Below are 14412 nucleotides of genomic sequence, written 5' to 3'. Positions count from 1 at the left end.
GAAAACTATGATCGAGGGTGAGTAAACAGGCAACACCTTTGATCGTTGTCAAACGAACCTTCTGCCCTATCCCATTTTTAAAGCAACCTCCTTCTTCGATTCCCTTCGCTTTCGCTTCAAGACCATTCCGGAAGGCGGTCTCCTCTCAAAGGATCAAAGGAAGAAAACTGTCACCCGTAGGATCATTTCCGCGCTCGAGTGTAATTACGGCGAAACGAACGCGCAGTTATACCAGGCACGAAATCGACGCGAAGAAGTTGGACGACGGGTGACAATCGAGATGTCCGACTGTTCCTCCGCTCGACGAGATCGATCGCAGCGAACGCGTCTTAATAGATCTAATTATCGCTTCCGGGGGGGCGGTAACGAAGAGAGAACCGACAGAAATGGGATATATTTGACGCTAAGCGAAGTTTCGTGTTGGAGAATCGCCGATGAATAATAGTAGCGCTGGGTTACTGTAAACATTCGTTAGACTGTTAACAGCCGGCTCTCGTCTGTGTGACAGGTAGCTGTAGAATTGGAGAAATAGCACTGGCACCGTTGAAAATTATGCCGTTCATGACTGGCGAGTTTGCTTGTGCTCCAGATATTTGCCTACCGCGCTACGAATTGCTCATTTCCACAAGGAAATACAAAGTGATATTCAGTTTAACGTGCTCGGTGATACGCGAACTTTCCAAGTTAATTGGAACAATTAACCGCCTGCGTAATTTGGCTGGTCTCGGTCGGTGTCTAACAAAAATAGTTACCCTACCGAACGTGTCTTTCAGGTTTTCACGGTATGATACCGAATTATTTTTCCACGATTTTTCACGAGTTGCCAAAGTGGTTTGCGAAGCTTCAATTGGAACTTTTAAAGTAGTTCTCGACGCTTTAATAGAATGGAATTGTTCGAATCTGTATGAACACGTAGATTTTTTATATCTCTTCTTCTGTTCCCTCGAGTGACCAACTTGCCGAAGTTATCTGGATTAAAAGTGCAGGATGATCTTACTGACTGCAGGAAAAAAATTAATCTTACTGACACCGAAACAGCTAATTTCAAGCGAAACTTCTGCAGCAAACTGTAATTATCTCTCGTTCGAATAGAAACTTTCTCAAACTTAATCGAGAAAACGTTCGTAAAAGAGGACAAATGCTATTATTTCAATTACTCGTTGCAATAGCGATCCATCACTTTGCCAAATCTACCACCGATATTAATCATACATATAAACTTCGTTCTCCTAACAACAAGCTCACCTGTTTCCGCGCATTAACACTGTTCCCGGTGAAGTTTCATTCGTGTCCTGATAAATTATGCATACAACGCACACTCGCACGCACTATCTCGTAAAAGCTAATTAGCATACATTACGTAAATAAACCCCTTCTCCAGACAACGAACGATCTTTCGCGTATGGTGTCTCTAAATTTTTAATGAATCCATCTCGTCGTGAATTCGCCGTGTCGCGTTAACCTGCGCAAACTTCGCCGACAATGTCGAAACTTTAACGAGTTCCATCCCAGGACTGGTTGGAATATTATTATAACAAACAGCAACAGCTCGTTCTCGACGCGTCCGGTCGTTTCGCTCGAGCAATCTTGTCCACGTGAGATCGTCACGTGCAACATGATAAATCATCGCAGACCCTCGTTTCGTTCGATAGGCAGGAATTCAAGATTTCCTAAATCGACACACGCGTTTCTCCGCGTATTAGCAACGCGACGAGATAAAAACAAGAGAAAAAAAAAATGGTAAAACTGTCTCGTGGGATAGAAGAGGCACACGCGCGAGCCTCGTTTCGAAGAGGAACACGGCATTCAGATTGTTCCAGGCAGGGTGGCTCGTAATAATTAAAAATTGTTGCGTAGCTGTGCCACGCGAGCAGTAATTACGGATTCAAGTGCGCCTGTTGCTTAATTAGTAATTATTACGATTTCTGTTGCAAAGCCCCGTCCGCGTGGTCGTTCCTCGCTACGCGGTCGCTTTCCTGTCTACCGGGTGTCGCGATTCATCCTGTCATTCGAACGGAATTTTCTACGTGATTTTTACTGAAATTCACTTGAATTTTAGTCAACGATACTATCCAATTGGAGTCTCTAATAATGAATTCCTTAATGATCGATAAAAATGAAACTAACAGGTAGATTCGTAATTTTCGGCAAGGGAAAACAAATTTTTAGGAAAAATATGAAAAAGGTCGAAGCAACGATTACTATCTACGAGCAATTGTTAATTACGCCACAGAAGTTGGCTCGAGCGTAACAAGAAACGATACACCCGTTAGATTTATGCACGCCCAGCATCAAGGCTTGTTTACACTTTGGCGAAGAGTTAAGAGCTTCTCCCAGGCGCTGGGGTGCCGAGTAATCGACTTTCCTGACCCAGAAAGTCAAAAGGGCTTCGTTTACTTGCCATCTCTCTCTCCTCCACCCTCGCTCTCTGCCACCCCCTGTTTGATTCTTATACGTGGCCTCTGGTCTCTCTCTCTCTCACGCCACCTGCTTTTATCATTCTCTTTTTCCACCCTTCTCCAGCGACTCTCGGATCCCTCTGTCTGTCCGTCTTCTTTCCGGCTTTCTGTCTGTTTCACTCGCTTTCCAACTCGGCTGCCGAACCACCCCCGCCCCCGTTTTCACGCTGGAGTGTCTCTTTCTCCATGGAGTCGAGTCGAGTCGAGTCTGGATTCGGTGCTCGCCGGAGATACGGTCGTATAGTTAAAATCGGGCACTGACCGAAAACTTCAATATTCCGGCTCTTTCACCGGCGGGAGGAACGAGGAAGAAGCTGAGAGATATCGACAGTTTCTTGTAGAAGACCGGGACGACGCGGGAGGAAAGAAACCGAGAGAGATCGCCCGATGGAAGGATGGGTCGAGAGAAAACGGGAACGTTTGGAGAGGCTGAGAGAGAAACGGTTTTTTGCGACGCAACACGAGCTTCTGGATCGGGGATCGAGATGCTGCATCCGAAAGCGTTTCCAGCTCGCCTAAGTTCTCGGGTAAATAGCCGGGGACCTTGATTCTTATGGCAGCGGGATGTTGTAATCGTAGGATATCGCGTCTTCGAATTCCAAGGAACTCGGAGGGATAGTGAAGTTTCTTGTTTTTCTCGCAGATGGAAGGATCGTGTCGGGTGAGAGGTAACAGAGGGGGGAAATTGTAGGAAATTTGATGATTTCCTTAGGAAAATTGGGAATGTGAAATTTTTCTGGAATTTCTTTTTCTAACGTGAACGATAGTGATTTGTAGAACGATGAATGTTATCGGTGAAAAAGGCAATCATCTTTGAGGAACAAAGCAGCGACGTGTATAGAGCGACAGCGAGTGGAATTATCCATACGTAGTTACCTTAATTACAGTCCAATTAAAGGTAATAATACGTAATAAAGAGGAATATTAGCAAGATTGTGCGGTGGAAATTACAGGATAAAATGTTGCAATTAGCCTGAACTTTAATTATTCATCGTGAACAGAAACGCGAGCGACGTTTGAAAGTGGAACGCCAAAAAATGTTCGCCCCGGGAACGACTGCTTCGTTAACTACGATGTAATTATACAAAGTGTTCGATGAATGAGGGGGATTACGAATGGTTTAAAAAGGAATTATTGAGTGTAAGGACAAATGAAAGTACGACGATGGTTCTTTGAAGATCAGTTTTCCAAGTGTCCTTTAAAGTTATCGGAAACCAGTTCGACCCATATATACCAACCGATTTCTCTTGACCTCCTTCTTCGTTCCCGCTTTTTGTATTTCCACAACGAAGGAAGTATTGAATTTGTCCCTTGACTTATCCACCGTTCTTTCAACGAATACATCGAAAGTCCGTGTTACATTTCCAAATTCGTACACGCGAAATTTTTGCTAATTATTTATTTAAAAGCGAACTCCACCCGTCGTTACGAACGGATAAACGTTAATCAATTCCGTTAATTGGCGATGCAATCAACGTCTCCAAGCTTTGCTAATTAATCGTTGAAAAGAACCGTAAGGATTCCCTTGAAATTTTCAATTTTCAAACCCGTCTACGAAAACCAAGAAGAAACAAAGCCACCAAAAACTATATCGCTATTTCATATCAAATGTTGAAACCGAAAATCCGAGCTGGCGGCAATGAAATCTGTTGTAAAACAAAAATCCATAAAAATTAGGCAAACTTGCTAAAGTGGTGAGATCATTTTTACACCGGCCTTTAGTGGCGACGGATCGCAAACAGCGGGACTCAATTACGATTATGAAAAGCCAGGCTCCTTTGATCCTTCTCCAAATTATTATTCGCGTTTATTAAGAACGAAGAAAGAGGACGAGGAAGGAGGAAGGGAGGTATTTATTTGGAAATTAATAGCCACTCCGTAGCGACGAAAATTGGTCTTTGGTTTGGACGAAATCAACCAGTTTGGTCGGGGCGTTCTCTTGAAATTCAAATCGCACCTACTGCGAGAAAGTAATAAAGGAGCGCTTTCATCATCGTCCTAGACGTCTGTGCCCAGCAAAAGAACACTTAATACCACCACCAAGCCTCGCCATCATCGTCCCTCCTTCAGCCGCCACCGACAGCTTCTGTGTTTTCTTCCAACTTTTATTTAAGCGCTGGCCTCTTCGTCCTCTTCTCCTCTCTCCGTCCTCTCTCTCTCTCTCTCCACACTCTCTCCTTCAACTCTGTAACTCGTTTCTTTGTTCCCGTATTCCGCGTCTTTTCTCGCTCTCTTTGTTTCCAGTGCAACCCTTACATCGTCCCCTTTTCTTGTAAACACTTCTATTTTTCTTCCGTCACTTCTTCCCACTTCTCCTACCTTCCACTGTACCCTTAAACGTTCGATCCAACCGGCCTTTTCTCATTTTCTGCAATTCTATTTTCTAACAACGTTTCCGTACACCTCCACCTGTTCGTTTACTTCAATCCCTTCTTTGTTTAAATTTCCCATTTTTCTAACAATTCTTGCCCGCCCGGTTTTTTCCTCTTTCTCTCGCTTGGTTGCTTTCTTTTCGACGTCTCGTTCGTTCGATTTTCTTCCTCATGTTTCTACGTAAACTAACTACACGCTCAGCCTGTTCTGTCTCGCTACTCCTCGGCTTAATTATGTGAACTGCGCTCGCTGGATGAAACGGTAAGACACTGTGAAAATTTCCGGGACGAAGGTTTGATATCGTGTTTGTGTTAAACAGAATTGTTCGTTTTTTAACTAACGTCTACATAGATTGAAGGAATATTGCAAGGAGTTTGAGAAAAGACACCGAGCAGTGTAATTAACAAAAATTACCACGTTTCTTTTAATAGTAATTCCACGTGTTAATTTGTTTAAGTCACAAGAGAAAACATTGACCGGATACACTTTTACGTTAAACGCAAATAAATGAATTCGTGGTAATGTCGCGGTAAATTGCACGTTATCATTTGGCAAAGCAAAATGCGCTATTATTTTAGGGTTAATTAATCGGAGTATGAAAATAAATTACCGTGCACAATGTAACAAACGGTATCGATGCACATTTCAACTGTCAATACAGACTTAAGCTCTGTTTAATTAAAAAATTAATTTTACACCGTTCGAATTTGAAATATTTCTGATTTCTCGCTTTATTGTCTCGTGGAAAAATTTCTCCTTAAATATTCGAAGAAATTCAGGTGTTTGAGAGATACGTTAACTTCTCGCAACTCTTAAATATTGACGCCGCTTTAAAAAGTACCGAGTGTCGTAATTGCTACCTTCTGAAGTTTACGGTGGTCAGCGACACATCACAGGGGACATACGGTGACGTCTTTGGCCGTAAGTAAGAGCAAACGCGAGTCACTTGGTTACGATAGTTGGGGATGCCGGAGTCAAGAGACCAAAGCTTAAATCGAGTTTGCTCTCCGTATCGAATTTCGCAGGAAGTGCACTCCCCGGTGTGTTGCTCGCCATCGAAAGACTTACTAAGGACAATATCGCCTCGGTTGGCGATTCCGTACGATGTATCGCCGAAATTTATTTCGAACTAACAGCGGGAACGCCGTGAAATTCTATCTAAATTGGATTCTAGAAGTGGAGGACCGATTAAGGTGGGCACAATTATTTTCAACGATTTCCGGTGTCTAAACACTTGAACGTTACAATTTTCCCGAAACTATTTTCTTGCAGTATGTGTACACGCTGTAATTAGCGCGACCAATGCGCATGGTAAGTAATTTCTTTCGTTAATTTAACAAAAATTGCGGAGTGTAAAGGGTTGGAAGTTACTACGAAGGATAAATTATGTACCGTTGAATTTACAGTTTTGAAATTACCCTTGTAATTTCACGCGTTTCATCGTCCAACGAGTTTTCTTACGTCATTACATTCGCCGTTCTCGATGATTACGTACTAATGCGAAAGTTTCCCAACCCCAAGCTAATATTCATTCCATCCAGTTGAGAATGTGCATACGAAATTCTGTGAAACTTGAAGACGCATACGTAATTTAGTTCCAACTTCTTGTTCTTGATTTTAATTAGCGCCCCGGCAATTAGACGAAGTTTGCCCGTTAATCGATCGTTGCAGTTGCCCAGAGTCTTATCAGAGTTGATATTAATGGGAAAACACGATTGTCAGGATGTTCATGGGGTTGTTGCCATCTTTCGAGGAGAAATGAAATTGGTCCTGTTTTAACGGCTGTTGTTTAAGCAGGGAACTTCCATACCGACTATTGGTTTGCTTCTTCGGTGGTTAAAGTAGGAAATAATCTTGTCGTACAAACGTAGTTCCAACCTGTATCATGGAATGCAGTACATTCATGTTTTATCTGTTGTATATTGTCTGTTGTTACAAATATCTTTTTTTTTTATCTAACATTTAATACGTTAAATTTGACCACCCATAATTATATTATTCCATGGAGATTTGTCTAGGATCGTTAGGTGACGAAAGAGTTTTCGAAATATAATACGAATTTGTAAAATTCATTAATTGTTACTTTATATTTGGTGGAAGAATTCACATTTGTTATGAAATGTTTTATATGGATGATGTAGGAAATTGTATAATATTATTAATGTAAACTTGCATTACGTGTAATACATTTTCCAACAGAATATGTAGCACGTAATAATATGTTACAAAGCAAACATGCGAGGTTAAAGACAACAAATTTACTTTCTCGTAAAAAGTACATAATATCTGCATTTTTACAGAAGCACCGATCATAATTATATATTCTATAAGTCTGAACCGTTCAACATCGTGCATAAAAACGCAAGATGCGAAGTATTCGTGTATGTGTAAGTCGAACTTGTGTATTTACTATCTTACGTAAGATCTATTATGCGCATATATTTGAATTTCTTTCACCACACTTACACTCCTTCGAAAGATAGATTCATTTGCATTATTATTATTACCTGATACTTATCCTTGACACTTGTGGGTTTCCTTGCCGCCACGTAACGTAAAAATATAGAATAATTTTGTATTTTTACGAGGGCACATGTAGAACGTGTGACACAGCACGTATTTCTTCGAGAAAAATAATTCTCACGATCGTGGACGTTTACACGATAATTTTTTTCTCCAAAATTTAAAGCACAGCTATAGTTTTTTTATTGTTATTCCTGCTATGTGAACACGTTATAAAATTTTCGTATTTTTCGAACAAGGTTGAGTGACGTCACAGGTGCACTTGGGAACGTTGCACCTACTTCCCACCATATTTCGCTAACGGCTTCTTCAATCGATAGTCAAACTACCAATTTTTCCTACATCTTATTTTTGAAAACGTAAGAAATTAATAATAAAAGTAGTACGATAAAAATTTGCACGAATAAAAAAGATTTTTCTACTTGCTTTTATTCACAAAATGTTAATATAACGTAATACGAATGTCGCTTAAATTTTATTTAAAATACTTTTGAAACGCAGTCGCCAATATTTACCGTATGGTGGCGCAGTTAACCAGTTCATACCGGACAGTATGGCGGGTTGTCCGTGTTACGCGTAATTATTCCGAAAAACGAAAAACAGCGAAAAACAAAACGTTCAATCGACGATTTTCTTGCGTAATTGAAGATCCGTGAGGAAGGAAGGTGCACACGCCAGGTACGCTGGACATGCGTGAGCCGTACACGCGCGTGAGTAGGGATAGCGTAGCGCGTGGGGCTGCGCCGGCTTACGATTGTCACTTGTCAGTCTGCCGCGAGCGCTCCTGTGGTGTAGATCGTGTATAGCACGCCTCGTTTTGGTGGTTTTCTTTCGTTCTTTCGAAGCCGCGAGTGGGTGACCAGTGAAAATAAACATTAATGTCATCGTCGAAGGGCGTTCGGGAAGACGCGTCGTCGCGTCTCGTCGCGGTGTTCAGATCGGAACGACGATTCGTTTGCATCCGCAGGAGCTCGAACAGTAGTGTTGTCTGATTTCACGCGATTCCCGCGTTTTCGAGTTCGTGGCTACGTTCTCGCGAATAGAGCTACACCCGGTATACCACGACGTTACGTTTTCTTGTGCTTGGTGAGAGATCGTGTTTGTTGTTTCGTGAAACATTTGTTTGTTGTTGTGTTCTCTGTGCCCATTTGGATTACCACGAAGCGTGGCGTTACCTGTACGGTTCCAGAGCAAGAAGACACAACGACAAGTGAGTCGACGATATTTTTTCGTAATAATAAGATTCGTTTGTACGTAATTATAAGACACGTCCAACGTTTTTTGCGTGGCGACGAGCGTTGTGGCAAGGCGAGTTACCCTAGGCATTTCCGTGTCATTGAACACGATACGAATGTAAACATCGGGTGGGGAGGTCGAGAAAAGTATGTAAACGTATTTAGCTAGCGAGGGATGTCTGGTAATATGGTGTGAGTAGTCGGATAGCAAAACAGGTGTCGCCTCGGCTAAATCACAGCTCGCGTGGACTCGATGTAAACGTTGGACCTGTATTTGTTGTGTAAGACACGTCGCGTGCAACGACCGTGGGACGAGTGACAAATTATATTTCGTATGAAATGCTGCATACTTTCGTCGTAGGAGTGTATACGGTCTGAACTTCGCCGCGTTCCGGATTCGATTGCGAATTGGACCTGGCTCAATTTCCATTTTCGATATGTACTTCGTTTCAGTCGAAACGTCGATACGTTTAATTATGTTTACCGTTATTGACCCGCGGCAGACATATTTAGTCAAGTTAGCGCGCGCGACTGTATTTAAAATGTTTTATAATTTCGACGATATTGCCTCGTGATTTTCGAGTTTGGTAGTTGCATTATGCGGACGACCGGTGGTTGTCAACGAGCGTTTATCCAAAGGGAACGTAGCGGGGGACTGTTTCGAATGAAATTTTAATCCGAACGAAATAATAAATAATCGATCCTCTTGGAATTATTCATTTCGTAAATTCCGCTTTTGAATGTATTTCATTTGCACGCGCACCGGAGTGTTAGAGTTTTTGCCAAATATTAATTCGATTAAAACGATTTACTTGTTACAACGCTGCACGATACGATTTCGATTAACCGTTTATTTCGCTGCATTGTGGCGCGCGCGCGGAATTCGAATACCAACCTAACCATAAATCCGTTAGAAACATATTTTAAGGGATTGCATACCGGTTGGATTATATTTTGCAATTTCAGCTTTACAAAATCGTGCTTTAATCGACACCGTGTAGATTTCAGTTGCAACTAAATTGCAACATGAACGAAGTAATTTAATACTTGTTTCGGAAGTATAAAACTGTTTGGCACGAAAATTCGTCGTACTATATTCAATTTTCCACCTTTCGTATATTTCCAGTAGCAGAAAAAAAGTCACTGCAGAACAATTGCAACAGCTTAAAACATTTTAACGCGATAATTAATATTTCGTATTACATATTTACTTCGATCTTTTCGCGGGAAATTCAAAATTCGTAAGTCGATTTGAAATGGAATTCAACGCCAGTAGAAATACAGTAATTTTCCGACGGTAGTTTCGTACGTCTTTCTTCGTTACGTTCATTAAACTGAACATCGAAGAAACTTCGAATCCAAATGCGATCACAGTTCCCTGCCTACGCAGTCGATCACTATTGCGGCCTTCGCGTTGTCACGACGCCCCTCAGATCGGTATTTTTTATTGTCTATAAATCACGGGAGGCAACGTGGGTTGTAGTTCGTCCCACGGTCAAGACGTGACACTCGTAACTCGATACACAGTCGAGGCTCCCGGGCGTCGAGACGATCCTCGGAGACGCGGCAAATTTGAAATAGTAGAAAGGAAAAAAAGAGAAGGGAGAAATAATGCGTTCGTCTGGCGGGATTACGGACGGTTGAGCGACTGTTGATGCGATTCAGCATCGCGTCGCTCCAATTACTTCAATTATAGTACCGTCACGCTGATTCGAGCGCACAATGGATTTTTTAATGGCCATTGTTTACGATTAATCTTGCGTGGAACGACATTGGAAATTTGCAACTAATAATCGTCCTTTTCCCTCTATATACCTCCCTCCCATTTTTCCACACTTCTATTCCTGTTAATCGTCCGATAGGGAATTATTGGTCTCGCATAGTTTGCTTTCGAGTATGCGCCGGTTAACTGTAGTAATTGTTTGGGAAAGTCAGCCCTTGAACAATGTAACGATGTAAAGTTGAAGTGATTCAGTTTCAAAGTACGATAGTTATTTGTTTGATATTTCTGCGTCACGTTCATCTTTCTTCTTTCTTCTTTTTTATCTGTATCTGCAGTATAGTACTAGGAAGATTGCCTGGTGATGCTTCTTTAGAATTTCATTCTTCCTGATAAATAACATATGGTGTCACTTAATCTCGTCTTTCTCCCTTTCGTTCATTCTTTAGTATCCAAAATTTGTTAACACTTTTCAAATTATGAAATAAACAATTATCTCAATTACCATCCATTCGAATTCCAAATCTGCAAAACTCGAAAGCAAACCAATTGAACACAGTTACCCTAAACAATTCTCACCAAACAAATGGAAATAAACTCGAATTCGCTACAATTCCCCAAAATGATCTCAATTTCCATCCATTCGAATCCGAAATCTCAGAAACTGTAAAGCAAACCAATCAAACCCAGTTAACCCCAAACAATCCCCGTTTTGGGCAAAAATTGATAAAATTCACCCCTGGACTCTATCCGTACCTCCCGCAGGGATCAAACAACACGATCTCCCATTGGAACGGTTCGAATCCCTCCTACGTCGTTTCCAGCGTCGCTCAATTAGCATTCCAAAAGTTAACGCCGCTACCTCGAACGCGGCGCGGCTTGGCGCGTCCAATCGTTTCGCTTTCAAGTTCACCGGGCTCTACGTTTCGAGCGTGTTCGATCGTCACCGTGGCGGAGCCTCGAGCGTGAATTTTTCTAACCCAGTTTCCTTGGCAAGCGTGGCAGCTCGTATCGATACGCGTTGCACACCTGTTGTTCGAGTTTCGCGTGAGCCGACTCCGCCGGCTGCTTTCGCGTGAGCGATGCACGAAATTGTGCCGTGCATGCCTATGCGAGCCCGAGCTGGCTCCGTTCTTGTCCACCAGCTCCTCCTTGTTATTCCTATTGCGCGGCTTCAACGAACGAGAGACACGGATTCCGTCGCGGAACGAACCGTCGCGCGATGACCTAAATCCGAGCAGACGTGAACGATATAATTTTCATCCGAGTCGTAACGCGGACGATGGAATTATTGAAATTTTCGAGCAATTAGGGACAATTCGAGGGAATTGTGTCTGATGATACCGAGTTAGGGCAAGGCGGCAAGGTGAACTGGCGTCCTTGCGAACGTGGAATTTTTGGTCTGGAAAGTTGATTCGTGATTAATTGGGATTGAGCGTTTTCTGTGATTAACGAGAAGAGGTTGAAGGGAAGGATATGTTGTTCGAGGGTTTGTTTACTTTTTGATAAAATAGAATGTGGGTGAATTAGATTAAACGAATTGCTGTTTTTCTTTTTCTATTTACACTGGGGTTTGTTTACTTTTTGATAAAATAGAATGTGGGTGAATTAGATTAAACGAATTGCTGTTTTTTTTTTTTCTATTTACACTGTGTTAACACGTTAAGCGCCAAGCTTGTTTTGTCTTCCTTTCCGTTTAGCCCGCGATATCCGATTTCACCGATATGTTGGCGGCCGGAGATTTGTGTAAGGTTGCGATAAGGCTGCATGTGTTTTGATAATACTCGTTAAAATTTTTTTTTGGTAACAAGTAATATTTAGCTGCGTTCTTTTATGATCTCCAAATTATTTAAAATTAGAATTAAAATTAGAAGAATATAATTTTTGAAATTGTATATCGTCAGTCAACGGTGACTGACGCGGCCCGAACGAAAAGCACGCTGTCAGTCACCGGTGACTGACACGGCGCTTAACGTGTTAAAGGTTTGTTAATTTTCTAATAGAATTGCGTTGAATCTGGTTAAATTATTGTTTCTTCTGTTTACACTATATGTTATTCGAAGCTTTGTTAATCTTTTGATAAAATAATATTGAATACGGTTAAATTAGTATTTCTTCTTCTTCTAATCATGTTACTTATAATACACTTTTTCTTGCCAATACATGGCATTCACTGAAATAGGAGAAAAACAGTAACTGTTAACTAAGAAATGAATTTCTACAAATAAGAAAGGGTTATTTATGTTTAAAGTGTAACAAAAATCCTTCGTACCATCTGAGATGATTTTTAAACGATGCTGCACGAAACCTTTCCAAATCGTCCAGGTCAGCTTTCATCCGGCTGGAGAAGTAATTGCAAACTTGTCTTCTCGTTTGAAACGAAGTTGATTGCGTCGCTGATCCCGTGAAATTGCGAGAAAAATACGGGACCGATGTTGAGATTCGTCAATTTTCGTTTCACGTACATTCGAACGTTTCAATCATCTCGCGCCGGTGAAGAAAATATCGCGTTGTAAAATCGTCAAGACAGCCTTTAATAATCCCCCTCGCGTCTCCGAGATTTCTCTTATTCCGTTGAAAAATGACCGGGGCGGTCGTTAACGCGACAATTAAAAAGCGATAAATGCGAAAATCTCGCGTTCGTTAAGGCACAATGTCCTCGCTGATGCATTATAATTCGGATAATTGCGAAACGTAGCGATCGTTACGTTCAATGATTTCGTTTCATCGTTTGAAAAGCCGACGCGGCTAATTAAAGAGCGACAGCGTACCTTTTATTGTTACGCGCAGGTAACTTGGAGTTCGTTAAAATGTAAAATTGATTTGTCATTAAGCCTGATTAAAAAGTCGCCGATAATTGAAATCCTGTATTTTCGTTGGACCGGTAAATTTCACGGTTCCAACGGCGAGAGTAAAAATTTGTTGTCCTGTTTCTTCCCTTTTCCCGCTTTATTTTCCCATCTTTTTATCGTTCGATCAAAACGCGCCCCGGTTGTGTCGCGTTTCGCGGGCAAATTCTGGCCGCGTAATGTCTGCATTTAATCTGCCACAAAAACGCGATGTCGCGTTTTAATCGCGGTAACAAGAAAATCCGTCTCTCTCCCCTTTCCACGTTTTAATTGCTCGTGTACTTCAAAATCCCCCGTAGCTCACGCTTGCCAAGGAGTGCTGCTGTGGTATCATAGTTTTAAGGGCGAGTATCGCATATGGCGTAGTTTAAGTAGATAAAAGTGAAGTAGAGTGACCAGTTAAGATTACATTGTTTACAGTATCCGTCTCTGTTTATGTTGTGTGTTTAAACGAAGCGTTGGTTTCCCATAGAACCAACAGTAAGTAAGTTCACTCTACTGCGGCGTCACTGTTAAGAACCTCTGTGCGAGTATCGATACGTGGACGTGTATTTCGAACAATCGTAACGTCAATTTCATATCGCCGTAAGCACCAGGTATCAAATTAGCGGACAAATTTCTTACGACCAAGATAGATGAAAACTTTTCGATGAAAGAAGATAACACCTTTACCGGGTGAATAAAAATTTAAATACCTATAATTGTAGAGAATCATTTCTTCACCAGACTCCAATTAACCGTTTTATCGCTATGTTTGTAGTACCCTAATGTTGCAACATAGATAAAGCGCATAAAGTATGCGGAATGTAATGTACGATCAACTCGGAGTAATTACATAGCATTAACGCAATGTTTGTATAGATAAGCTTACTCGCTTTAAAAAGCTGACTATATTTCCCCGGCAAATTCTGTGTTTTCAATATTTCCAACCACTGGAAGCAAGCCTAACTTCCTCGATTGTCCATAAATCTGCTCGTTACAGAACTTATTCCACTTTGCGATTAAAATCTCGAAGCTAATCTTTCCAGGATTTCGCTGGAGAAATTCATGAAATACGATGTCGATCTCTAGCTCCGCTGAATCTCGACGCTCAGCGACGATATAATTGCAATTGTAATCAAATTACAATTTCAAATTCTCACTCCCCCCGCGGCAGGATTTGTGAACCGCACACGCGACCGTGTTTATCCTTTGAGTTTCGCGTGTAATAACAGAGGTGTTCTTAGACGAGCAAGGGTACGGCTTGATGCAAG

Source organism: Habropoda laboriosa, unplaced genomic scaffold, assembly GCF_001263275.1.
Source record: "Habropoda laboriosa isolate 0110345459 unplaced genomic scaffold, ASM126327v1 scaffold578, whole genome shotgun sequence".
Classification (NCBI taxonomy): domain Eukaryota; kingdom Metazoa; phylum Arthropoda; class Insecta; order Hymenoptera; family Apidae; genus Habropoda; species Habropoda laboriosa.
This window is presented reverse-complemented; position numbering follows the sequence as displayed.